We start from the raw sequence: 25,350 nt of genomic DNA on the forward strand, positions 1-25,350 counted from the left end.
TTGTTCTTCCTCAAACAATACATCACCAGACTGACCCGGGCCTGTCCTAAACATAGTTTTTCTGAAAAGGCAAATTTCTCCTTGACCCAAGCAAGAAAGTAAAAAAATAAAAAAATAAAATAAAGTGATTTCGTGCTTATATTTATGCCTGAGAAAAAAAATACATCTAACTTTTCATTTACTTCAGATAAGCAGGTATTACTTCAGATACTTTTTCCTAAATTAATTACTGTAGTCTGTGCATATGGAAAGCCTTTATTGCGTATTTATTCATTAGTGTCTAGATGCCTCTTACTGAAGGATATTGATGGAGTGTCATCACTTGCTGAAGTTTAGAATTTCTCTGAAAATATCAACACACAAACTTTATAATTCGTCTTTTCATATATCACTCTAAATGCCTCCTTTGGCTGTTTTTATGCAGCAGCCCTGGGACAAATTGTGCCCTTGTGGTGGGGAACAGATATAGTGAGAGCCTTCATTCCACCTGACGTGCCCTGGCAGGCCCAGCCTTGGACACACCTCATCATGTCTCGCCTTCTGGCCACATTTTCTGCAGGCTGATTTTATGCGGTCACCTCACAGATTCAGTGAAAAGACCTCCACTGTACTCGTGTTTCTATGTCAGTATCAAAACAGCATGCTCCAGTGAATTGCTTGATAAAAGGTTGCAAATAAAGTTGTGGTTCCGAAGTGATTTTCTGTCCTGGAGGAAGAGGCTCAGGGCAATCCCACTAAATCACTGTGAAGAGGTTTGTCAGAGTCTGACTGTAGCACAAAGAGCAATTAGGGCTGTGCTCCCACCTGAGATTCAGAAACACAGAGAATAGTAACTAAAGAAAAGCAAAGTTGTCTGAAACTCAGGCGACTAGAAGCAGGTTGTGTCAGACCAAAGTGACGAGCCTAAGGCACCATATGAAATTGTAAAGTCAGGGTGAAGAAGGTTCTGTGTCAGTGACAGGTGACACTGGCTAAGGAGATCACCATGTTTCAAACTCATAGTGTAGAATACTTTTAAGTCAAGAGATTTTTCTAGAGGCAGAGAGAATTCAGGTTGCTCTAATTGCTGAAGTCTTGTTAACAGATGCAAGTTTACAGTTCATATAATTCCATCCAATTTCTTCTAGTAGTGTTAGAATATTCTGCTTCATATTCAGATATACTATAATTCTGAATTAAATGTGGTATTATTTTTGGTATCTAAGCAAAAAGAAGATCAGAATATCATTCACATTTTATTGGGGCTGGCCACTTTTTTTTTTTTTTTTTTTTTTTTTTTTTGAGACAGAGACAGAGTATGAGCAGGGGAGGGGCAGAGAGAGAGGGAGACACAGAATCTGAACCAGCCTTCAGGCTCTGAGCTGTAGCACAGAGCCCCACACGGGGCTCGAACTCACAGACCGTGAGATTATGACCTGAGCTGAAGTTGGATGCTTAACTGACTTAGCCACCCAGGCGCCCCTGGGGCTGCCCACTTTCTTACCAGGCAGCTCTAGTATCCAAAATCATACTTCTAGGCAGTTTTCAAGTTTATAGATTTTTGTCTATTCTGGCCAGTTGCCTGAATCAAAGTGTTAGTCTGTTTTATTCTCCGGTAACTTTTTTCTCCTGGGATACCATGAAAGCTCTCTGAGGAAAATCACCAGTTCTAACTTGTTTCTATTTCTTTGTTTCAAGCAACAGCCATTGGTTCAGATTAATTTATTTAATACTACAAGATAGTTTATTGTAACAGTGATAGATAATTCACAGAAGGACATGCTGAAAAACTAGACCCTTGGAAGAAAGTCAATTTGGAACAACTCTAGTAGCTCATTAGTGAGAGTATCTGGACAATCTCTTTAAGGTTCTGTCTGTACTCTAGCCTGTTTCCAACCATCTTCTGTCCTTGCATTCCCGCCCCCCCCCACCCCCGCCCCAGGAATCAGATTTCAGAGGGAAAAAGAGAGAAAGATTTTTGTAGCTTGGGTACCATTCTGTAGGTTGAGGTCCACTTGATTGTCCACCAAGATCATAATGGAATAACAGGGGAAGAATCACTCCAAAGAACTGCAGATCATTCAATGATGATTGGGAATATTACCTGACAAATTAAAATTCTGTATGTAATTAATTATAAATATAATCTGTATGCTTACAATTAGATCTGTATGCTTGAAGTCCAATGTGTTAAGTTAAAAAGGGTCCAGGATAGTAGGAGGGAGTTTAGTGATTCTTTAGGGTTTTGTTCTCTTATCAAAATATATGTAGTAAATGCCTAATTGTCTAGAAAATATATAGAAAAGTTAATGAATAGATCGAAATTGCCATCAAGTAACAGGACAAACAAGTTTCCAAATGAAGTGCCAATGCTTATTTCTAATCATGATAATTTTAGAAGCCTATAATCAAACTGGAGCAGTATAAAGATTAAATGCAGTGACTTTGGACTCACTGGTGTGAATCGTGGCTCTGCTGCTTACTTGTAGGACACTGGGAAAATCTCTCAACCTCTCTATTTCCATTTCTCCATCTCTAAAATAAAGGTAAGTGATATCTTTTTGCACTGATCTATTCAGTATTAAAGGGGGTAATAATATTTTTGATGTTCTTGTATTGCATAAATGGTAGATACTATATTTTCATCAGTATTCTTAAGAGTATGGACCACAAATCATGAGAAGACCAGTGTGTTATCATTCTAGGGCTACTATAACAAAGTACCACAAACTAGGTGGCCTAAACAACAGAAATTTATTATCTCACAGTTCTGGAGGCTGGAAGTCCAAGATCAAGGTATTGGCAGGGTTGATTCATTCTGAGGGCTCTGAGAGAAGAGCTCTGAGGGAAGAATCTTTTTCAGGACTCTCTTGTTTTGCAGATGCCATCTTCTCCTTGTGTCTCTTGTCATTATCTTCCCTCCATATGTGTCTCTGTGTCCAAAGTTCCCCTTTTTGTAAGGATCCCAGTCATATTGGATTAGAGCCCATTCCAAAGACTCCATTTTTAACTGGATTACATTTGAAATGACATTATCTCCAAATGAGGCCACATTCGGACATACTGGGCTTTAGGACTTCAACATCTGAATTTGGGGGGAACATAATTCAATCCATGACGACAAAGTTACATTCAGAGTAGTTGAAGAATCTGTGGCTGTCTAGTCTGGAGGAGAAAATGCTGCAGCATGCAGAGGAAGAAGTCTGATAAATGCGTTCATATAATGTAATGAACAGCATTTAAGGAGGTTAATACAGTGTTTAGTATATTATAAACATTCCATAAATGTCAGCTTTCTGACTCTGTCTCTGTCTCACTTGGACGAACATTTATTGAGTACCTACTATGTACCAGCTGATAGTCTAGGTGATGTAGATGTATTGTTGAACAGAGAAACCATGTATGCAGGATTAGACTTGTTTTGTGTGGCTCCAGGATTAAACTCCAACTAATGTGTACCAGTTATGTAGGGATATATTTTTATTTCATGAGGAATAAAGTTCTGAAGGGCAGTGCTATTCAAAGATGAAATGGGCTGCTTTTGAGGTAGCAAACCTCTCAATTTTACATATTGAAACACACTTTGAAAAACGAAGTACCTGGCATAATTTTATGGCACTTATCGAGTCAAAGGAAAATTAAGGTAACTCGGCATCCTTTAGAATCCTTCCCTATTCTTAATTTCACTGTTTAGTAATTCATTTAAGTAATCTCTATGCCCAATGTGCGGCTAGAACTCACAACCCCAAGATCAAGAGTTACAAGCTGTGCTGACTGAGCTAGCTAGGCAACCCTAGTGTTGTTTTAAAAGGGACTAGGGTGGGACACCTGGGTGGCTTAGTCACTTAAGCATCTGACTTCAGCTCAGGTCATCATCTTATAGTTCATGAATTTGAGCCCCACGTCCATCTCTATGCTGAGAGCTCAGAGCCTGGAGCCCGCATTGGATTCTGTGTCTCCCTGTCTCTGCCCCTTGCCCACTCACACTCCTCTCTCAAAAGTAAATAAACATTAAAACAATTTAAAAAAATAAAAGGGGCTATGGCAAGGGTGGCAAGAAAGCTTAAGAAACAGGTATGCAATCTTTGTTTTAAAGAAAAGTACTCTAATTTCTTCTTATTTACATGGGAAGACTTTTTGTAATTCCAGGAACTGTTGAAATGGTAGAAGAGAATCAACTCAACCAGTATTTCTTCTGGTCTTTCTTGGGTCTTTCAACTCTGATTTCAAGAAGATACCACTGTTGGGGTGCCTGGGTGCTCAATTGGTTAAGCGTCCAACTTCAGCTTAGGTCATGATCTTGTAATTTGTGAGTTCAAGCCCTACGTTGGGCTCTGCACTGACAGCTCAGAGCCTGGAGCCTGCTTTGGATTCTGTGTCTCCCTCTCTCTCTGCTCCTCCTCTACTTGTGCTCTCTCTCTCTCAAAAATAAATAAAACATTAAAAATTAAAAAAGAAAAGACAGCATTGCTGAATGGATGGAAAGTGTTCTGACAAAACCTCAGTATGGTTGTTTAAGAAGACTGGGAAAGGTTGCATAATAAAGCCCTTTTGGCACTGAAACATCAAGTTCCTTCTAAATAGGGAATATGCTGCTATGACTTCTAAATAAAGGCAAATGTTAAATTTATTTTTCTTTCATCCAATATTAAGGAATATGATACCACATAAAGTTAAATTTCAAAATGAAAACAATTTAAAGACTGGTAAAATTTAAATTTTAGAATAGAGTTTAAGGACACAGATGAAGTTATGTTTGAAGCTTCAGGACTTTAAGGAAAAGTAAATGTAAATTCATATAAAAAACCCCTTATTTATAAAATGTAGACTTCAAAGTTTTTATTACTTAAGTTGTAGGATAAGACTATAGGAAGTAAGTGTCTTATGCTTTAAGATTGTCTATATTATGTTTGTATTGCAGCTGATGGAGAGTAGAGATTTGACTTCTAATAAATGATTAGACAACATAAATATACAAGCTTAGACTCTCTATGGTAGACTTACATTGGTATCCCCTAAAGGTCATGTTTTCCAGTTGTGAGGACTTTGTGTAGTATGGTCTCATATTGGCTTTTGGCTTGGGCCTGTGACTTGCTTTGGCCAGTGGGACATTTGCAAGTGTGAGGCTTGTTAGAGCACTTGAATGTTGGGGCTTCTTTCTTGGAACCAGAATTTACAGCCAGCTCTGTAAATCAGGCTAGATATTGAATGATGAGAGGTTGATATGACAAGAGACCATGGAGGAGGAGGGCATTCTTGGGTATTCTTGCCCCATTTGAGCTCCCAGTTGCATATAGACCCATGAAGGACTTCAGTTACAAAAGAACCATCCAGCCTGCTAATAATCCCAGTCAACTCACAGAGGCATGAGAAATAATTACTGTTGTTTGAAGCCACTCAATTTCGGGATGATTTGTTACTCAAAAATAGATGACACAAATACTACTTTTTAAGTTATTTTATTTATAGCTTTTGTTTTCCGTTACGGTTTTATTTTGTTTTCAATAACTTCAGAAGAAAACTGTGTTTGATGAGGCAATGGTTGAATTAAATACCTACTGTTGATTTTACAGTATATTCCAGAATCCAAATGCATAGTTTTTAGGCAAGTTGTATGAACATAGTCTAAATTGCTCCCTAAGAAGAAGGGATTTTATGAAGAACTATAACATTTTAAAGGCTTCCATGAGAGCTTTAAGTAGGTTGCAGTAACTTATTAAATGATATATTCGGTCATGCATTTTAAATGTATGTAGTAGCTAATTACATTTGTACTTATTCTTTATCATGAACCAAGTCACTAATGAGTTTTGGGGCACAATATAGATAGGAAATTCTTTGGGAAAACAAACTGGAGAAATTTTTTTCCCACCAAACTGAGACTGAAGTTGATTATTTGTCCACAGATAATTCCCTTTTTAAAAGAATTTGCTTCAGGGTTCCTGAAAATTGCAATTTCTTTCTGTGTTTATATGAACTACTATTGAATTTAAAAAAATGACATATTAAACTTCACAGAAGCCCTCCATTATATTATTCATTGTAAAGAACAAAATATGCCTGTATTTTCAGATTATTCTAAAAAAAAAAAAGAAGTAAGTGTCTGTGTATCTTGTAAATCATGAATAAATGGATGTTACATATAATGGCAGTGTAATTGTAATCTCAACAGACAAAATCAGAAAAGAAGCTTTTTTGAGTTAAAGTTGTTTGTAATTCGTTGCTCCTCATCAAACATAAATGTAAATAGTAAATTAAATAATGTGGCAGTAGATTTAATGAAATTTAAATGTCTATACCTATCTTTTATAAGAATTTTAGTAAGGTAATATTATTACTTTGAATTATATAATGCTTAACAATTTATACAGTTCTTTCCCAGACTTAAAAAAATTTTTAATGTTTATTTATTTTTGAGAGAGAGACACAGAGAGAGAGAGAGAGAGAGAGATCTTGAGTCAGGGAGGGACAGAGAAAGAGAGACAGAGAGAGAGAGAGAGAGAGAGACAGAATCTGAAGCAGGCTTTAGGCTCTGAGCTGTCAGCACAGAGCCTGACATGGGGCTCGAACCCACAAACTGTGAGATCATGAGCAGAAGTTGGAGTCTTAACCAACTGGCAGCCCTACCAGACTTTTTAATTAATTGGTTACTAAGTGTCAAGGCACTATGAAATTCTAAGGTATCCAAGTAAACTCAATAGATATATAACATGGATCTCAGAATGTATGGTCAATGTAATCATAATGTAGGAAGTGGTATATATTCTCCTATACTGAGAAGATTTCATGATGTGGGCACTTGTACCAAATTTAGGATAATACTGCCTGGGAAGATCATCAAATGTCAAAGTCTAGGGATGGGAGAACATGGTTTGTGCCTCCCCCCCCCACCTGCAAGAACTAAGAGGGGAAAATGATTAATAATTCCAACTCATTAGTGTTCAGCTTATAGAAGGGACATGGCAAGGATTGAGAGTAGAGAGATTAGTACTATCTAGATCAAAATTGGCTTTTGAAGCCAAACAATGTCAAGAAATTTAGATTCTTTTCTAAGGAAATAGGGAAATAGGAAATAAGAAGCCATTAGGAAGACATGATCAGATTGCATTTAGAAATTTTACTCTGATTTTACAACAGTTAATACATTGAGCAGGGGCAAGAATGCTTGAAAGGAGCCATTAGGAGGCTTCTGGGAGAATCCAGACAATAAATGATTGAGGATGTAACTCAATGTAACTATGACATTAGAGATAAGTTAATAGAAGTGCAGAGGTAGAATGAATAGCATGTGGTGATATATTAATTGTAATGGGTTGAGGAAGGGGGCATGTTGAGTTTATTTTCCAAGGTTTATGGTTTGAGCAACAGGATGCATACTGCTTCCTGTTGCATAAGTCATAAATGTGTGAAATAGGAATATAAGAGAAAAAGTGAGTGTTGGGTTAATATTAATAAATTTCTGTTGATGGAGTTTCATTTGTAGGTACTTGTTCAACAGATAAGTAAGATTTATAGTAAAGAGTTGTATGGAAAATGTGTCGAGAAGAGGAGAGGGTGGGGAATAGGAACATGTGGAGAACTTTAATAAAAGGCTGTACAAGGGAGAAAGGAAACAAAAGATGGAGGAGGATGTGTGGACAAGGGACAGATTTAGGTTAAATTACTTTGAGCAGAAAGGAGAAAGAAATATAAGACAAAGGACAGGAATAATTGGCAGTGTCTCAGGACACAGCAGGAAACTGATTATAGAGCATATTATCTCACATAAGTCTGTCTGTCTCTCTCAAGCACACATACAACAATAAGTGTGATGTTATTAGTTGCTAGATAGTAGAACTAGAACTTGAGGTTACATAACCTATAAAATGTCACTTACCTGGTATATCACAGAGCTAAAACAATCCCTAGTGTCCTGACAGCTGAATCCAGGGTACATTCCTCTAGAGGCAGTGGGCACAGAGACTTTTTAATTGGTAGCTACCACAGAGTATTGAGCTCTGGCTGACAAGTGAGTCAGTCAATTAAAATAATCAATTACAAGTAATCCTACAGCTTGATAGTGAAAATTGAATTTTCCTTTTGAATCTAAATTTCTAATCACATAATTTTTGTATGATCCAGACTGGACTGAGTTTGTCTGACATATTTGCAATAAAGAAGCATTAGCGGTATGTGTACTAACCATATCTACATCTCTTGATTCCAGCTGTGTATGATTCCCACTGCCTATGCCATTTAACATTGGTCAAAAATGACCCATTCATTGTCTAGTGCTCAAAAAAAAAAAAAAAAAAAGAACACTTGGCCTTATGGTTTTAGAGGAAGATTCACTTACTTGAACAATCACAGAAATGAATGGCAGGAGAAATATAACAAGAGAAAGGTGGAGAAAATTTTTTACCCTTGTTTATTATTCTTATTATTTGTGTAGAATTAACCCAGTATCTTCTTTACTTTAAGGCTTTTATTACCAAGCACAGAAGTTTTATTCTTGCATTTAGACTATTAGATGTTTAGCATTTTTTTTTCTTATTTTGGACTCAAATTGCATAGGACATGCATTATTCATGGGCAGAAAATGTGGTAGTATGCACACTTGCATAAACATCATATGTAGGGTAGTTTAAATTTAGAAATAGTATTTGGCCTTCTGCTTCAGGAGACATCCTACTAAATCATACAATGACTAAAGCTTGTGATAGACATTTATCAATCCACCATGGGATGCCTGCTGTGACAAGCTGTCTTCAGGAACGGAGGATTTGCGAAGATAAAGTTACACTGGGTTTGCTCTATAAAAGGAAAGCCAAATGTAAGTGTGCTTCATTGTAACCTAACAGTACAGGTCTTCGACTTGCTGGAGCAGTTTTAAGCTTAAATGACTCCTGACTCCTAACAGATGATATATGAAACCATATATCCTGGATTTTTGTTAGGAAAATGTAGTCACCATGCTGTGACTGTATGTGCTGTTGCCAGCTTGTCTCCTTCAGATCTCTCCTGAATTCATGCCAGTCCCAATTCTTCCCCACCTGTGAACTAAAGCTGCCCAGCATTGATCACCAGGATCTATAAAATGTCATGTTCAATGGTTGTTTCTCAGTCCTTAGGTGAAAGGACCTATGAGATGTATTTGACCAAGTTTGTCACTGTCTGCTTTTCCTCAGTCACTTTGTTCACATGGCCTCCAGTTTCTTGGCTCCTCTGAACTTCACTAGATTCTCTCTCTCGACTTTATGGTCTTTAAATATTGGATTTCTCAGGGCTCAGTCCTTGGACCTTTACTATTCTCCATCTGTATTCACTTTGGAAACGATCTTGTTCATACCTAAGGCTTTTAACTATCTAAAGCTAATGGCTCCAAATTTTGTATCTCCAGCGTGGACTGCTCACCTGCATTTTGAACTTGTATATTCACAACTACTTGAATATGTAACAAACATCAGAAATTAATAAGTTCAAAAACAAGCTTGCATTTCTCTTTATCTTCTACCCCCTCTTCTCATAATCTGTCCTGTCTCAGAATGTGGCAAATCCATTTTTCAGTTACTCATGTCAAAACCTCAGTCACCTTTGATTCCTTTCTTTCTGTCACAGCTCGTATCCAAGCTGTCATTGTACCTTGTCACCCTAGCCTTCACATGTTTCTGCTCTCAGAGTACTTCTCGCCTTCCACCACTGCTTCCCTCACTTGAGTCCCTCTGTTTCTTTTTTTTTTTTTTAATTTTTTGTTAACGTTTATTTATTTTTGAGACAGAGAGAGAGAGAGAGAGAGAGCATGAACAGGGGAGGGTCAGAGAAAGAGGGAGACACAGAATCTGAAACAGGCTCCAGGCTCTGAGCTGTCAACACAGAGCCCGACGCGGGGCTCGAACCCACGGACCGCGAGATCATGACCTGAGCCGAAGTCGGCCGCTTAACCGACTGAGCCACTCAGGCGCCCCTAGTCCCTCTGTTTCTTGACAGGATCATTGCAATTGCTCCCTAATTCTTTTCTCTGTTTCCACTCTTGCTGCTCTAGAGACTGTTTGTGACATAGCTTCCAGAGTGAGCCTTTTAAAGCATAAGTCAGATCTTACCTGTCCCCCACTCAAAATTCAATGGTTTCCTGTTTCACACTGGTGAAAAATTCAGAGTCTTGACTGTGACCCTTTATGGCCGTACAAGATCTGACCTCTCCATCCTCACACTTGTCCCCATTACCCAGTCTCCCAATACTACCCCTCTTCCGCCATTTCCCTCAAGCGCACCTAGCTCTGTTCTGGCCATGACAAACCCCTATGGGTTTTATGAGTATACAAAGCCTGGTCTCACTTTTGGACTCTGGTACCTACTATTTCTTCTGCCTGGGATATTTTTTTCCTTGTGTCAGCCTGGCTCACGCTGTGTCTTTTTTCAGGCACCTGTTAAAATGTCACTTTATCTGAGAGGCCTTCTTTTATCTCTATGTGATAAGGGGTATCCATGTTACAATACGTCTACCTTTTTTGTGTTTGTCACTGTTTGACATGATATTTGCTAGTTTATTCCCTGTTGCTGTTAGGTACTTTATTTATTTATTTGTTTATTTAGTTATTTTTTAATGTTCATTTATTTTTGAGAGAGACAGAGACAGAATCCGAGTGGGTTGGGGCAGAGAGAGAGGGAGGCACAGAATCCGAAGCAGGCTCCAGGCTCCGAGCTGTCAGCACAGAGCGCGACGGGGGGCTCGAACCCACAAGCCATGAGATCATGACCTGAGCTGAAGTTGGACAGTCAACTGACTGAGCCACCCAGGTGCCCTGGTAATTACATATTTAAAATTAGAATTGCATACTTCTTAGTAGGCAATTAGAATAGTTAGCTCCATGGAAGCAGGGACTTTATCTGCTCAGTACCTACTATAGGTAAGGCCTGAAACATGGTAAGTTCCCCATAAATACTGATAAATGAATGATTATAATGATTATGTTTTCTTGCTTCCCAACTTTAACACATATTTTTACATAGGTTAATTCAGCCAAAGCAAAACTCCCCAATACCTACCAACTATTCCTTACTCTGTAAATAACTTCTTAGCTCTCTGGCCTTGATTTCTGCATAGACAATTCTCAGCTGAAAAGGGCCAGACTAGCAGGAAGTGTAAATGCAGGTCTAATTCATAGGAACATTGGTATTGAACTATAAACACAAACACAATTAACCTCTTGCACCTGGGTTATGAGTCATGATAACGGCACAACTCACAGTAAAGGCTCTGATCTGCTGGCAGATTGTGAACTACAACAGTGACTTGAGTTCTGTTACGTATAGTACTTTCTTTCCAGGAGTGAAATGTCCATTGCAGGAATTTTCTTTTAATATGACAAAAATACAATTTACTTAAAAACATCTTCTTCAGGATTTATACTTTTTATCCCATAAGTTGAAGAACTCTGCATTGACATTAAAAAAAAAAAAAAATGCTGCTAGGCAATCATGCAGAGTGACAGAGCCCAGGCTCTGGTGGGCCAGTGGTGGCTTCGAATAGCAGCTCTTCCAGATATTAGTTCCCTGAATTGGGGCAAGTGATAACCTTTCTCAAGTTTAGTTCCTGGGCTATAAAATGGGCAGAATAGTAGCATCATCCCTTAGAATTGCGCTGAGAACTAAGTGAGGCAACACATTAAAACACTTAGAAAAATTCCAGAGAAAACTCTTGCAGCTTTTTTTCTATTGGTATTGTTAGCATTACACTTACTTGTTTCATTGACCCTGAGTTGAATGTCCTCCCTCCAGTGGCCCTACTTCTCCAGTTACAAGTGCAGTCTACTGTTCTGAGAACAGACTTTTGTGGGAAAACTGAGATTGTCACCTGTGTTTGAGAATTACATGTTTTTCTAAATTCTTTTTTAAATTCGAAGGGGTTGTTACATTAAATTTTCGTGCTGTGTTGCCTCAGAAGTATGTGTGCAAGAGTGTTTTGTCCTCCCACACAAAAGAACAAAATAACTTAAAAATGATTAAAATTAAAAAGTCAATTTAAAATGTCTTAAAAATGGGCTCATATGTCTTTATAACATATTTTCCACCTGCGAACTAATGCTACAGAAGTTTGCATCATGTGTTAGTGAGTATTTCTGTAGGAAAGTGCTAATGTTTCCTAAGTAGCATATGGGCTATTAGATCTGATACATGGGAATAACTGTGCAGCAATCTTGGAAAATTATTCAAGGATTTGTTACAGAAGAAAAAACAGAATTTCTAGAGACACAAAAATCAAAATACCAGCTTGAATATTATAATGACACTTTGTGGTTATATATCACCTTTCTCAAATGCTTCACACCTATTTTCTCATCTAAAAACATCTTCTGTAAATTAATACAGTAGCGCGTATTAGTCGTCTTCCCAATATGAAGGGAAATCTTACTCGAGAGTTCACTACTCTGTTTCAGTTTGTACCATTTGAGATCTTCTGGAGTTCACATATTTAATATTTGCATTATTTTACTGGAAGCAAGAAGGTTGTCAACTGTAAGCATGATCTTCCAATGCAACAGCACATGTTGAAAATATATCCTGTTTAACTCAGGTTCTCTTACATGTGCTGAAGATAAATAGCTATTAGCACCAAAAAATAGTATTCTGTTATTCTATTGAGAAAACTAATTTACCTTAACTGTAGGTGAGACTGTTGATAGCTATAACTCTAAATCAAATAAACATGCATTTATTTACTTATCTATCAAACGTTTAATATGCACTCACTATGCACCCACTAACTGTAAGATGCTGAAGAGACGGTTTCGATTATACTCAATCTCTGCTGTCAAGAAAATTATGTTTCTTGGTTACAAAATAAATCCATCTTCAGTAACGATTTTAGTAGCATCATTGAATTTTAAAGGATAATATCTAATATAAGATGAAATGATGACTTAACGATAGATGTAAACGGGAGCCAAAGAAATTAGTTTGGTAATTTGTGTTCCATAACTAGTCATTGTCAGGTATTCAGCTGTCTAAACATATGTGTTCTCTACACTTGGGTAAAATCTGTGCCACTGCTCGCCTATCAGACCTAGAAGACACAGGAGGAATTGTGACCCTTCTTCCTAAAATGTGAATAATGATGGCAGTTGCTATCTGTATGAAGGAAAGTGCCCAAGGTAAATGATAGCTGGTCAGCATTTCCTTCTATTCTGTATGTATATCTAGTCATGTATATCTAGTCTTCTTTTTGACATGAACCTGAACTCAACATTTATCAGAATTAATGGTACATAAAGTAAAATTGAACCCATTAAAATTGTATTAAGATGACTTTCTGTAATGCAAGCAGATAGGAATCTGTATACAACAGAAGGAAATTTCCCACATTCGGATATTAAATTTACAAAAAAAAAATGTAAAAGTCAAAGTACATTCACTTAGTTCTTTCATTCAGTATTCCCAGTTTTCCTTTCTCATGAAGACCTGTAGGTTTTGCTCTTTACTTAAGTCTTGTGCCCTTGTTCCTTCTTTGAGTCCTTTTCAGTCTAAACACACAGGTTTAAACACATTGTTTAAGCTCACTGTTGTTTACAAGACCAAACTTCCTCACCTTGTTCTCTTTCAGTCTCACCTGTCTAACATATCCCTGACTCAGAATGTTAGCTTTCTACACTCAGACATTTGGCAACTCAAAGAGTCTTAGGAGCATTGCTGAAGGCCTAGTTTGGCTTTCTTGTCCATCAGTCTGCAGCCATAGATATCAACCTTTTCAAAGTCCAAATAAAAATTATATCCTCCTGGGCAGAGAATAACCAATGGCCAATTAACTCTTGTAACTTGAGGTAATACTTTCCCAGCTAGCAAAGTTATTCCCAAATAGTTTTTCCTAAATGGAAAGAGAACATTTGACTATCTGACTTCAGTATCCATTGCTTGAACCCTGGGTGTTATTACATAGTCAGTACAGATTTTCCAGGGCTCCCTGCCAGTCTCCCATGGCCTACTTCTGGATGATACTAAAGGAGCAACTTTTCTGATACTGGTGGGAGAAATAGTTCTCCATGATCTTGCATATCTTCTCATTATTAGATTAGGAATACTTGATTTGACAACAGTAATATAAAATACGTCAACTACACGAAGAGAAATGGTCGCCTAGATAGCCCAAGACTTAGAGGCAAGCCAAAAGGTTATCTGAGCCTAGTAAATACCTCATATTTTGCATGGGTCACCATTAGCAGAGAGTCAATATAATCAGTTTTCTGTATTCATCAACAATAATATCCAGATCCTGAAAATCTTCCTCAGAGATATTTGCTCTAAAAGGCCATTCCTTACAACCCATAGCAAAATAGGTAACTATAATCCATACAGGCAAGGGAATTGGATTTCCCTGATTAGTTTGGACTTACCTAGAATCTGGGGAGGTGTTCACCTGCCTATGAATATAGGGACATGTTCAGGAGGGATGGATATCTGGAAAGACAGGATTCTGTTTAAAGGAAGAGTTGGTCTATGATAGTTAGGTAAACCATAGTACATTCTATAAACAGAAATGATCTTTTGTGAGGCTAGTCTGGATTTCTAGATATTTCCAGACCTATCAGAGCCCACTAAGAGACATACTTTAATTTTGAACTTTAAAAAAGTTTATAAAGTTTTCACTTATATGGAGCCACTTCTAGATCCTCAAGAGGACCTCATCTTAGATATCTCTATGCCTTTACGCATTACTGTTATGGGGCGCCTGGGTGGCTCACTAGGTTAAGCCTCTGACTTCAGCTCAGGTCATTATCTCAGGGCTTGTGAGTTCGAGCCCCACATCAGGCCCTGTGCTGACAGCTCAGAGCCTGGAGCCTGCTGCAGATTCTGTGTCTCCCTCTCTCTCTTCCCTTCCCCTGCTCATGCTCTGTCTGTCCCTCCTTCAAAAATAAATAAACATTAAAAAAGAAACATCACTATTATTGAAGTCATTAGGTTGAAAGAATAGAAATTGACAGGAAACATTAAAAAAACAAAAACTTTATTATTTATTTTCAAGACCTATTCAAACTTGCTTGGGAGGGGGATTGGGGAGCAAATATTTTCTGTTCTTTGAGAGAAATTTAGGACATGTCCAGTTACTTTTTTGGTGATTTTCTGATCATAAAATTTCAATAAATTCTGGACAAACATATAATGTCCTTCAGTAAATGTCCAGGCCCATATAAAACTCAATATCATGAACTCTTCTTAAACCTAATACTTAACCTCCCCAAACTCTGCCTTTCATTAGGCAGGATGCTGGCAGTGGGATAGAGGATTATGCATGACTTCTCTATTTCTCCTCTTTGTGTGTCTCCCCTTAGCTATTTCCTATTCCATCCTAGGCTGTCTTTTGGTTCCTCTGAGTCTAAGGCTGAAGGCAAAGAGAGGTAGGAGGCACAATGTTCTTAGTTTACAGATGCTGTTATGATCTGGCATTTGTGTTTTCTAGGGTTGATGGCTATTTGAAGGTGGTATTTTCATACAGCATTTCTGGGGGTTTCTTAAAGCTTTCTTAACCGAGAACATTTACCTGTATCTCTCTGGTTTGTTGTATTCTTTCTTAACCGTGTTGGTGGCCAGCAACCTAGCTACCCACTCTGTTGGGATCACAAGTTTGAAGTGAACTTCTCAACTGATGGTTCCTAAGGACAAGAAACTCTCATATGCCCTTGCTCTCTAGACCCGTCAAAGTGTGGCTAACCAACAAGTGTATATCAGTCTTTTCCAGTTCTGACATCATAATTTCATGGAACTTTGAACTTTGAAACTTTGTATTCCTTATGTGTGAATCCAAGAGGAGCCCCCTCTCCCCCGCCCCCTGCCCCTTTCCTCTCAGCTTTAGAGGAAAAGCAACACACTCTAAAGTGTGATTTGGTTGCTTCCTATTATTGCATTTGGAAGACACAAATGGACGACAATGCTTTCTCAGTTGTGGGGAGAGCAGAAAGATGTAAAACTATGACATTATCTACAGTAGTAAAGGTGAATGTTTTTTAATAAAACAATATTTTTTTATTTTTAACCTCAGTGCCCTTTCAGAAATCAAGTCAGAAATTAGAGCAGTGATTTCTTTCTCTAAAATTAGTGTCTGGAGTGTATGGTAATATTTTTCACCATGAGCTGTTAGATGAGCGCTACCAGTTTGAAATGCTGCATGAGTTTCAGTGATGCAGGAGTGGAAGGATTGTCTTACGTGGGCAGCTGATAAATTGGCAACTAAAACTGAAAAATTAGGACTGAAAAATTAAAACTACATGGTGAATTGATGTGCAAATTTGAGAGGAGAATTAACTGTTTTAGAGGAAGTTCACTAGAAGGTCGAGTGACTCTGTTTGATTATGGATCTGAAGGAGGTTCAGCTTAAGCCACCTGCCTTCCACGGGTTCTCAGGGTTGATTTTATGTCTTATGCCAAGTTTGGCAGCTCTTCCCTTTATACAGATTCCATGTATTTGCTTCCTAAGGTGCTGCATTAGGTCCTGGTCAACCTTATCAGATAAAAGATGTTCATGCTAGCTAGAATCTCCAAACTAGCTCTCTGGTTGATGCTTTGAAATACAGACAGAAGTTTGTATTCAGTTCAGAGAATAATCTTTGTGTATTCTGTGCCAACCAGTGTATCATGATAATGATGATACAAAGATAAAGACATGACCTCTGCCACTGAAGACATTGTTCTAAGGGTGAGACAGAAAAGTCAATTGTGGAATTGTCCCTAGCTGAATTGCAGAAAAGATCTTACAGGAAAGAATGGTGTATTTGGAACCCTAGTGGGCTATTCTCTATGAATGGTGCCCTCTGGAGTTGTGCAATGCAGTGGCTTTGGGGATGATTGATTTTTAACAATTGCTTTAATATAAGTTTCTAAATATTTGAGGCAAAAAATCCTTTCTTCCATCTCCGCTTTTAGTTATAAAGATTGACTCTGGCAGTAGTGGGGATGAGGTTCATGGCACTGGTGAAGATGGATTGACGGTTATTTTGATTTCAGTGAAAATTAATAGACTTTTAAAAAATGCAGCTGCAAAATCCTGTAGCAATAGTTGACTAATCCTATTAAAAAGAGATGAATGAAAGAATATGTTTCCTTGGGAGAAAGAAGTATGTACAATTCAAGCAGAATTGCCCTTGATAGGATTTTGTCCTAGATTGTTTATGTTTTATCAAATCAAATGGAAGGGTTTCCCATATGAAAGGGCTTAAATATATATTTAGTAAATACTGACGTCAAAATAATTGGTTGCTGGATTGGATTCAACTGATATTGGGTGAATACAAGATAGGAGATTTCAAGTATATATTGACTATTCATTTCTCTCATTAAGTAATCTTCCACCAAGTAGATTCACTTATTATTTAATTTATTGTGTTGAAAAATTCCCAAGGAGTTGCACTATGTATACCTCTCTCTTCTTTATTTGTTTATATATTTTGCTGGCTATTTTACTTTCTGTCATATCTCAGCCTCAGAAGTTAATATTTAACATTTTTGAAAACATAGTAAGATATGATTACTGTGGTATGCTATTTGAATTATGGTAGACTAAATAATAGTAGGGCACTAGAAAATTGACAATTGTTAGTCTATAGTAAGTGAGTAACATGTTTTAGATAAGAAGAAAATCATTTCACATAGGAGCAAAATAAGGGGACCAATGCAGGGATATTGGTTAAGGATTGGTTTGGGTGTAAAGAGCAGGAAACTCTACTGTGAGTATTAAAAACATAGTCGTTTATTTTTTATTATATTGTGAGCGGCCTGAAGATAGGCTGTTGTAGTAAATATGGGAGCTTTAGTTATTCAAGTATGATGAAAATAATTTTTTTTTTAGTGTTTACTTATTTTTGAGAGAGAGAGAGGGACAGAGAGAGAGAGACAGAGACACAGAGTGCGAGTGGGAGGGAGGGGCCAAGAGAGAGGGAGACACAGAACCTGAACAGGCTCCAGGCTCTGAGCTCTCAGCACAGAGCCCGACGCGGGGCCCGAGCCCATGAACCGTGAGATCATGACCTGAAGCGAAGTCGGACATTTAACCGACTGAGCCACCCAGGTGCCCCGAAAATAATTTAAATTTAAATTTAAATGATTTGCCCTTATTCAGTAAGTAAGGATGCAGTAATTACTATATAACATTTAATATTATTACTATTATAATATTATTATTTACATAATCAAGACTTCATTACTGTTTAAAAAATAAATTCAATGTGTATATTTTTAAGGCCTCCCGCTCGTTCCCTGAATTAACCCAAAGTTTCTGGAGTCTCACTATACCAAGTGGCTCAGGCCTACTTCTGGAAAATCTATTCAGTTTACCAGTTCTTAGTACTTGTTACTGCATGGCATCCTAGTTAGTGACTGACTTCTCATGGTCTCATGGAAGTTGCTTATATAATCATGGAATGAGTCCTCTGGCTTCAATCACGGTGACCTCTGGCTTCAAGTTTCAATCTGTTTGGCTTAACTTTATGTGCTCAACCTGTTTTTAAAAGCCTGAAGAGAAATCAATTAAAAGGCAGTTGAAGAAAACCAGCAATGATTTACTTTTATGGTGGTATTAGTGAAAATAGAGGAGACAGGGTCAAAGGTTTTTTAGTTGGTAGAATCACAAGATTTGTCATTTTGGGGAGAGTGTTAAGAAATAAGAGACAACTTCAGCATTTTGTCTTGAGAAACTGTGTGGATAAAAGGTATCATTTCTGGAGATGAGAAGCATTTCCTGAGTTAGGAAACACTAGAAGAGCAGCTATGAAGAAAGAAAATGGATTTACTTTGAAATATACTGAGTTTTCATTGCTTCTGAATAATCTAAGCATATAGAGGGATTAGTTGATGTTTGGGTATATAGTTCTGAAGTTTAGGTGAGAAGACTAGATTAAAATTGAGGCTTTGAAGTCATAAATATATATACACCATTCATTCAATAGTTATAATTTCTAAATATCTAGAAATTCACCTTATTGGAATGAATTGCCCTTAAGTATTGATCTCCTTCCACCAAAAAAGATTGAAGCAGAAGTTGAATGATCTTTGGTCACCATTATAGTAAAACAACTCATTGGGAAATTTTGAATTTTCCAATTATTTTCCAAAATTCTTTCTGAATTATGTAAAAGTTGGGAAATTCCAAATACTAGTAGATATGAATAATTTCCCCCCCCCCAAGGAAGTCAATGCTGATATAATTCAGTAGAGGTCTTGTTCAAAGACCTCGAAGGAAGCTCTTATGTAACCCCTACAGATAAGGCTCAGAGCACATGCAATGTTGAATTGCTTATAGAAATGACAGATGAGAAAAACAGTCCATAAAGTAGGAAAGGAGGAATTGCAAAATGAAAAGGTCATGGGAGTTGAGAGTCAGACAGATTTTTGTTTAAATCCTGGTTATGCAGTTTATCTGCTACTTAACATTGGACTGCATATTCTCATATGTTATATAAGGGAAGTGACATCACTAGTGGTGAGGATGAAATACAGTATCAGTAATATGCTTCCACAGTGACCTTCATATATGTGGGGCCTAGTGACATAAAATGGTTACTACCACTAGCAGTTCACAGTTTACGACTTAGATTAAACAAATTAAAATAATCTATACAAAATAAGCATTTTGGATAAAGAGCTTATGTATATATGTAGGAGGTGAATTAAATAAATAAATATATATATAAATAATACATATAATATATATACAGTAGCTGAAAATATGAACATGTGGAAACAATTAAATTTTTACTAACTTTTTATGGTTATCTTATAACTTTTACATTTAAAAAAACTTATTTACGTATTTTTCTTCCATGTTGTGATTTGTATAAGTGATGAGAAACTCCATTTTAGGGACCAAGTGAGAGTAAAAAATAACTGGATTAAGTTTATGGTTAAACATAAGACATTTAGCTATCCCTGAACTAGAACTAATATTAAGGTACAGTGCTCACCTTTAAGCTACCTAAGCAAGGATCTAAGCCATGCACACTGTTAATTTTTCTATTAGCCAGAGGTCCTGATACCATATCTTAGAAAGGCAGGAAAGGGAGAGAATTCAATGTCTTTTTGTCTGGTCTCCTGAAAGGAAGGTTGAAGGCTGAAGCTCTCAGAGCACGTGCCTGATGACCGTGGAACAGGAGCTCAGACCAAAGTTTCCTCACTTCAATCCTTACCTCCCCTTCACACATCTGTCCTCCTTTCTTCAACTACCAGACGGTCTACACCACAGCAAAAATTTGTCACAAACCCACACGGTGTCCCTTTGGATTCTTAAGCTTGAGCAAGCATGTTGGGAAAAGCTGTGTTGAAGAAAACTTATGTTGCCTTCTCTTAGATATAGACTAATTATTCAATGAATACCTTATGATGAGTGCATCATGTCAGTCTAAAGTGATCCGTACAGTTTGCTGGGTCTGTAGTTTACAAGGCTATGGCTTGGCTTATCATGATTAGATCCGTTCTGTTTACTTTGAGTTTTCCCAGGTCTGAAGCTTGTTCTTGTTATAAGTCTTCAATGGTAAGTGATACTACCTCTGCACCTGAAATCCATTTAAATTCTCAGCTGCCCATGGGGGTACAACTCAGGCACTGCATTGTTTTGAAACGACCAGCTCCAGCTCCCAGGACGCCGGGCCATCTAGATAGCTGCTGAGTAGTAGCCAATTATTTCACAGATGTTCCAGCCAGACACTTCCCGGCTTCAGGGCAGGAAGTGGTATTTAAAAATGGAGATCTTACTTCTAGATACAGATAAGTTAGCAGATACTGTATCTTAGATATTTAAGAAAGCATGATCTAAATAATATTTCCATGGGAACCATTCACACAAACGATGAAGTACTCTGGCTAGTTAACAATCATTTTAGGTTAAAAACTTAGGAAAAACTTCCGTGTATCTTTCAGTTGTATTTTGAGGAGGGGACTTTAGTCTATTTCTATGTTATTACTTTCTGTCATATAAAAGTGGATATTCTCCAAGATTATGTGTTAATTTCTTGCCTCTCTCTAACCAGGGTTTCTTAATTTACATGGATCCTAGAGCAATAACCTCTAATTTTCTTTTGGGGGGAAGGTGGGTATTACCTCCATTTAGAATATAGTAAAAATGATAATACTTGTTCCTAGAAAAATGCACAAAAATGCACCTACCTACCAATTACTTTTTTTTTTTTTTTTAATGTAATTTTAGGTGTCATTGGTTGCAGCCCATCCCTGGACTTGCTAGGAGTTAAAACCTGAAGACTGAGAAAACAGTTAACCTTTTGCAGGGTACCTGGGTGGCTCAGTCAGTTAAGAGTCCTACTTTGGCTCAGGTCATGATCTCAGTTTGTGGGTTCAAGCCCCATGTCAGGCTCTGTGCTGACAGCTCAGAGCCTGGAGCCTGCTTTGGATTATATGTCTCCCTCTCTCTCTGCTCCTTCCCCACTCATGTTCTGTCTCACTCCATCTCTCAAAAATAAATAAAAATTTTAAAAAAGAATCTTTTGCAATAATTTAGAGAAGTAACAAGCAAAGCTAATGGAGAAGGCAACTAGAGCAACATTTCAATCATGTTTTCTGTAGCATTCCATAGTCTGTCATCCTCTCATTATTGAAGCTCTCTCCTGGTTTTATATGCCTTAATCTCTGTTTACCTCATTTAATCCCCAGACCCCATTCTCATATTTCTTACATATTTTTGAAAATTCATCCCCTTCCTATTTTATCCAGACCCTTTATTTTTTCTTGCCTGAACAATTACAGCAGACTCCAAAGTGGTCATTTAGCCTGTAACATCATAAATGTTAAATTGATTCTCCAATATTGATATAAATTTTCTTTGTAAAATAGACATCTGAAAATGTCTCTTTGAATAAAATGTCTTCCCATTATCTTTAGCACTGTTGTCTAATAGAAAATATAATGAGGGTGCATCTGGGTGGCTCAGCCAGTTAAGCATCCAACTCTTGACTTCAGCTCAGGTCATGATCTCACAGTTGTGAGATCAAGCCCTGCATCCTCAGCATGGAGCCTGCTTGGGATTCTCTCTGTCCCCCTCAGTGTACCCCTCCCCCATGCTCCTGTGTGCACACACATGCACTCTTTCTCTCTCTCTGACAATAAATAAATAAACTTAAAAAAAAGAAATTTGAGGGCTACATATGTAATTTAAATTTTCTAGTAGCCACATTAAAAAAGTAAAAAGAATCAGGTAAGGTCAATTAATGATCTGTTTAACCCAATATAGTCAAAATAGTATCATGTCAACATGTAATTACTTTGAGAATTATTAATACTTCAGTTTTTTGGACTATGTTTTCAAGATCCAATATGTATTTTACACTTAACATATCTCAACTAGGATGCTACATTTTCAAGGTTTAAGGTAAAATGAAGTTTTGCCTCCAAATGAAGTTATGTTTAATGACAAAAACAAGAAGTTTACATTGCTTCAGCTTTAAAATTTAAGTAACTGAAATAAAATAAAATTAAAAATTCAGTTTCTCTTCACACTGGCCATGTTGCAAGTGCTCAAGAGCCGCCTGTGGCTGGTGGCTACTGTATTGGAGAGTGAGCTCAAGTTTACAAGGTAAAACTTAAACTGTGCTATAGATTTGGAACATGGCTGTAGATTAGTGTGCTTCCTCTTGGTGCCACCCCTACAGCATACCACCCAGCTGTAGCAAATGCGTTGCCATTGCCCATGTATATTGTGTACCTATCCTGTTGGCCTGAATATCCTTGCCTCGTCTTTTTGCAATTCTGCTCACTCTCAGGTATTCGTTCTCAGCGTATTAAGACTCCCATGATAACTCTTTTTATTCTTCTGTTGTCCTGGCTTGAATCTGAAGAAAACAGTTCTTCCTCTATTCTCCCACAGAAATTCACTGTTACTGAGTACCTACAATGGGTATGTCTTTTTCAAATGTCTTCTCTCCTATTATCCTGTGCATAGAAGGGGAAACGGAAACTCAGAGAAGTATGTTGTGCAAAATCATTTACGTAGAAACTAGAGAAGAAAAGGAAGCCATTAGCCAGGACTTACCAACATTTTCTCAACACCAAATGTATAGATCTATCTACGTTTGCACCCACCTTCTCTCTTATCTACTATTACGTTGGAGGAAATTAATCTCCATTGTAAAAATATTTTTCATTTTCCATTGTAAAATAATATTTGTGTTACTTTGATAAGTGCTCTGCATAACATCATCTTTCACATTATCAAGGACTTTGCTTGTTTCTAGAGTTTGGTATCATCTGAGAAATAGAAGAAACATCAGCAGTTGTGTACTTCATGATTGTCCATCCTCCTCCTCCCCCTCCTCCCCCTCCTCCTCCTCTTCCCCCTCCTTCTCCTCCACCACTTCCTCCTTTTTCCTTCCTCTCCCTCTCCTTCCTTCTCCTCCTTCTACCTTTTTTGCTTCCCTAATATTTTTTTTTAAATATAATGCTGAAGATATAAAAACTAAAAGCATGAAAGATTAGAAAGAAGCAGGATATATTGTCCAAAATCATTGAGTATTCCAGTGGTAGAATATGGACAAAGGTGTGCACCTTTTAGTTCTTGGTTTAGTGCTTTTTCCATTTTATTGTAGCTTCTCCTCCCAAGGCCCTTTATTCATGAAAAAGCAGTCTTCCCCTTACATTTCAATGGGTAGAAATACCTGTGGAATTTCATTGAAAAAGCTGACCAAGTCAGCTTATAAAAATCATGTATTTGGTGCTAGGTACTAATGGTTTCAAAGTGTAGGTAATTTAAATTTCTGCAACCATTAGAACTTAATTATGTATTCAGCAGGGGTCAAAGGAGTGATAATCCTTTTATTACTATATGCCACTGGCATCCACAGTGATTTTTTAGCTTTTTTCAATAGTTAAAACTTAAATTGTATTTCTTTCTAATGCCTACAGATTATTTCTCATTATGTCTCTCTGTAATTTATATAATAAAAGAAAGAGAAAATGATTAGACATGGTGAATAAAGTACTTTCAGGGTGTCTCCTTGTTAAAGCATTTGCCAAGTATCAATTCTTAAAATTCAGCTTTCTAAACAATGATATGTTAGAAAGCCTTCACGCATCCAAATAAATATCTAGGTCTTCTAGCCGAACGCTTTTTTTTTTTTTTTAAATTAGAGTGGAATGTATGTTCTGGTTAAAGTCAATGAATGAAAGTCGAATGGGGCCCATGTCAGGTTGTCCATAAAAAAGTTTTCAGAATTTTCTACTTTATAAATGCTATGCTCCTGCTATGGATTAATAATAAGCAAAAGGGCTTTAAAAGACATATAAGAGATTATCTGTAGCTCTGTTACTCTCTCTGTTACTCCCCCTAATTTCTACATTACAGTGGATATTCAAAGCCTGTGAGGTTAGGAGGAATGGATATTATACTACACTACACTACACTATACTATACTGCAACACATCACAATGAAAAAATTTCTTTTTTCATGTTTATTTGGAGAGGGGGAGAGAGGGAGAGGGTGCGTGAGCACCTATGTGAATGGGGGAGGGGCAAAGAGAGACTCCTAGGCAGGCTCCACGCCATCAGTGTAGAGTCCCACACGGGGCTGCATCTCGCAAATCATGAGATCATGACCTGAGCTGAAATCAAGAGTCAAATGCTTAGCCAGCTGAGCCACCCAAGTGCCCCAACACATCACAATTTAATGTAAAAAGGCAACAGAGCCAACTTTGTTCTGTTAACTTTCCTGTCAGTTAACTGCCCAGACTGAGAAAAGATTCATAATTGAATTCCACAGACATTTCCTTGGGGTCATCTAGATGATGTATTTTGCATGCAAGGAATAGTATCATGAGGATGACGTGCTCTCTTACCTTGAGAGAGGTTTGATGAAAAAAAAAGAGGTTTGATGAAAAAAAAAATAGATAACATATTTCTATTACTTTGCTATTAACAAACTGTTAGGCACAATAATTATCTCTCTCACCTTTCCAATGCCCTGTGGCATCTTATCCCAAGTTTGCTTATTCCAATGCCCTTGGCATCTTATCCCAAGTTTGCTTATGATCACTCCTCAATGAGGTACTGTTATAACTAGGTACTCTTTCTCCCCAGTAACCTCTGGCTTCCCCACTCCTCAAACCTGTCAATGTCAATAGCCACTGATTGCCTGGGCTCAGTGTGCAAGTTACAACCTCGTGCTTGATTTCTCCCCTTCCTACATGTGGTTCAAGCTCCTAGAGCACATCATTTCAAAGGACACTCAAGCCTGATCTTAACCAGTCAGTGTCTTGCCTTGCTTTTGCCATCTTCATGTGCACATCATGTCTCTAGACTGTGGACAGACTCTTACTTCACCTCTAACAGAAGGTGGGTTCAAAACAACAGGCTGAATTTTGGTAATCTCAAAGCACTTTAGAAAGATTCTTATTAAAAAAATAATCTATGTG

The 25,350-nt window shown here is 37.5% G+C and overlaps 1 long non-coding RNA gene across 3 annotated transcripts in view; it reads left to right on the forward strand.

Moving 5' to 3' along the window:
* Positions 1 to 6,577: 6,577 nt before the first annotated feature.
* LOC113600602 (uncharacterized) overlaps positions 6,578 to 25,350 on the forward strand; it is a 210,123-nt gene continuing 191,350 nt past the window's right edge. Inside the window, exons 1-2 of one of the 3 annotated variants that reach the window (XR_008292545.1) lie at positions 6,578 to 6,849; positions 8,639 to 8,791. This is a non-coding gene — a long non-coding RNA (uncharacterized LOC113600602). The remainder of the gene's footprint in view (positions 6,850 to 8,638; positions 8,792 to 25,350) is intronic. The other 2 variants (XR_008292546.1, XR_003421673.2) reach the window with 2 other exon arrangements.

The sequence above is a fragment of the Acinonyx jubatus genome, chromosome F2 (assembly GCF_027475565.1).
Source record: "Acinonyx jubatus isolate Ajub_Pintada_27869175 chromosome F2, VMU_Ajub_asm_v1.0, whole genome shotgun sequence".
In the NCBI taxonomy this organism is placed as follows: domain Eukaryota; kingdom Metazoa; phylum Chordata; class Mammalia; order Carnivora; family Felidae; genus Acinonyx; species Acinonyx jubatus.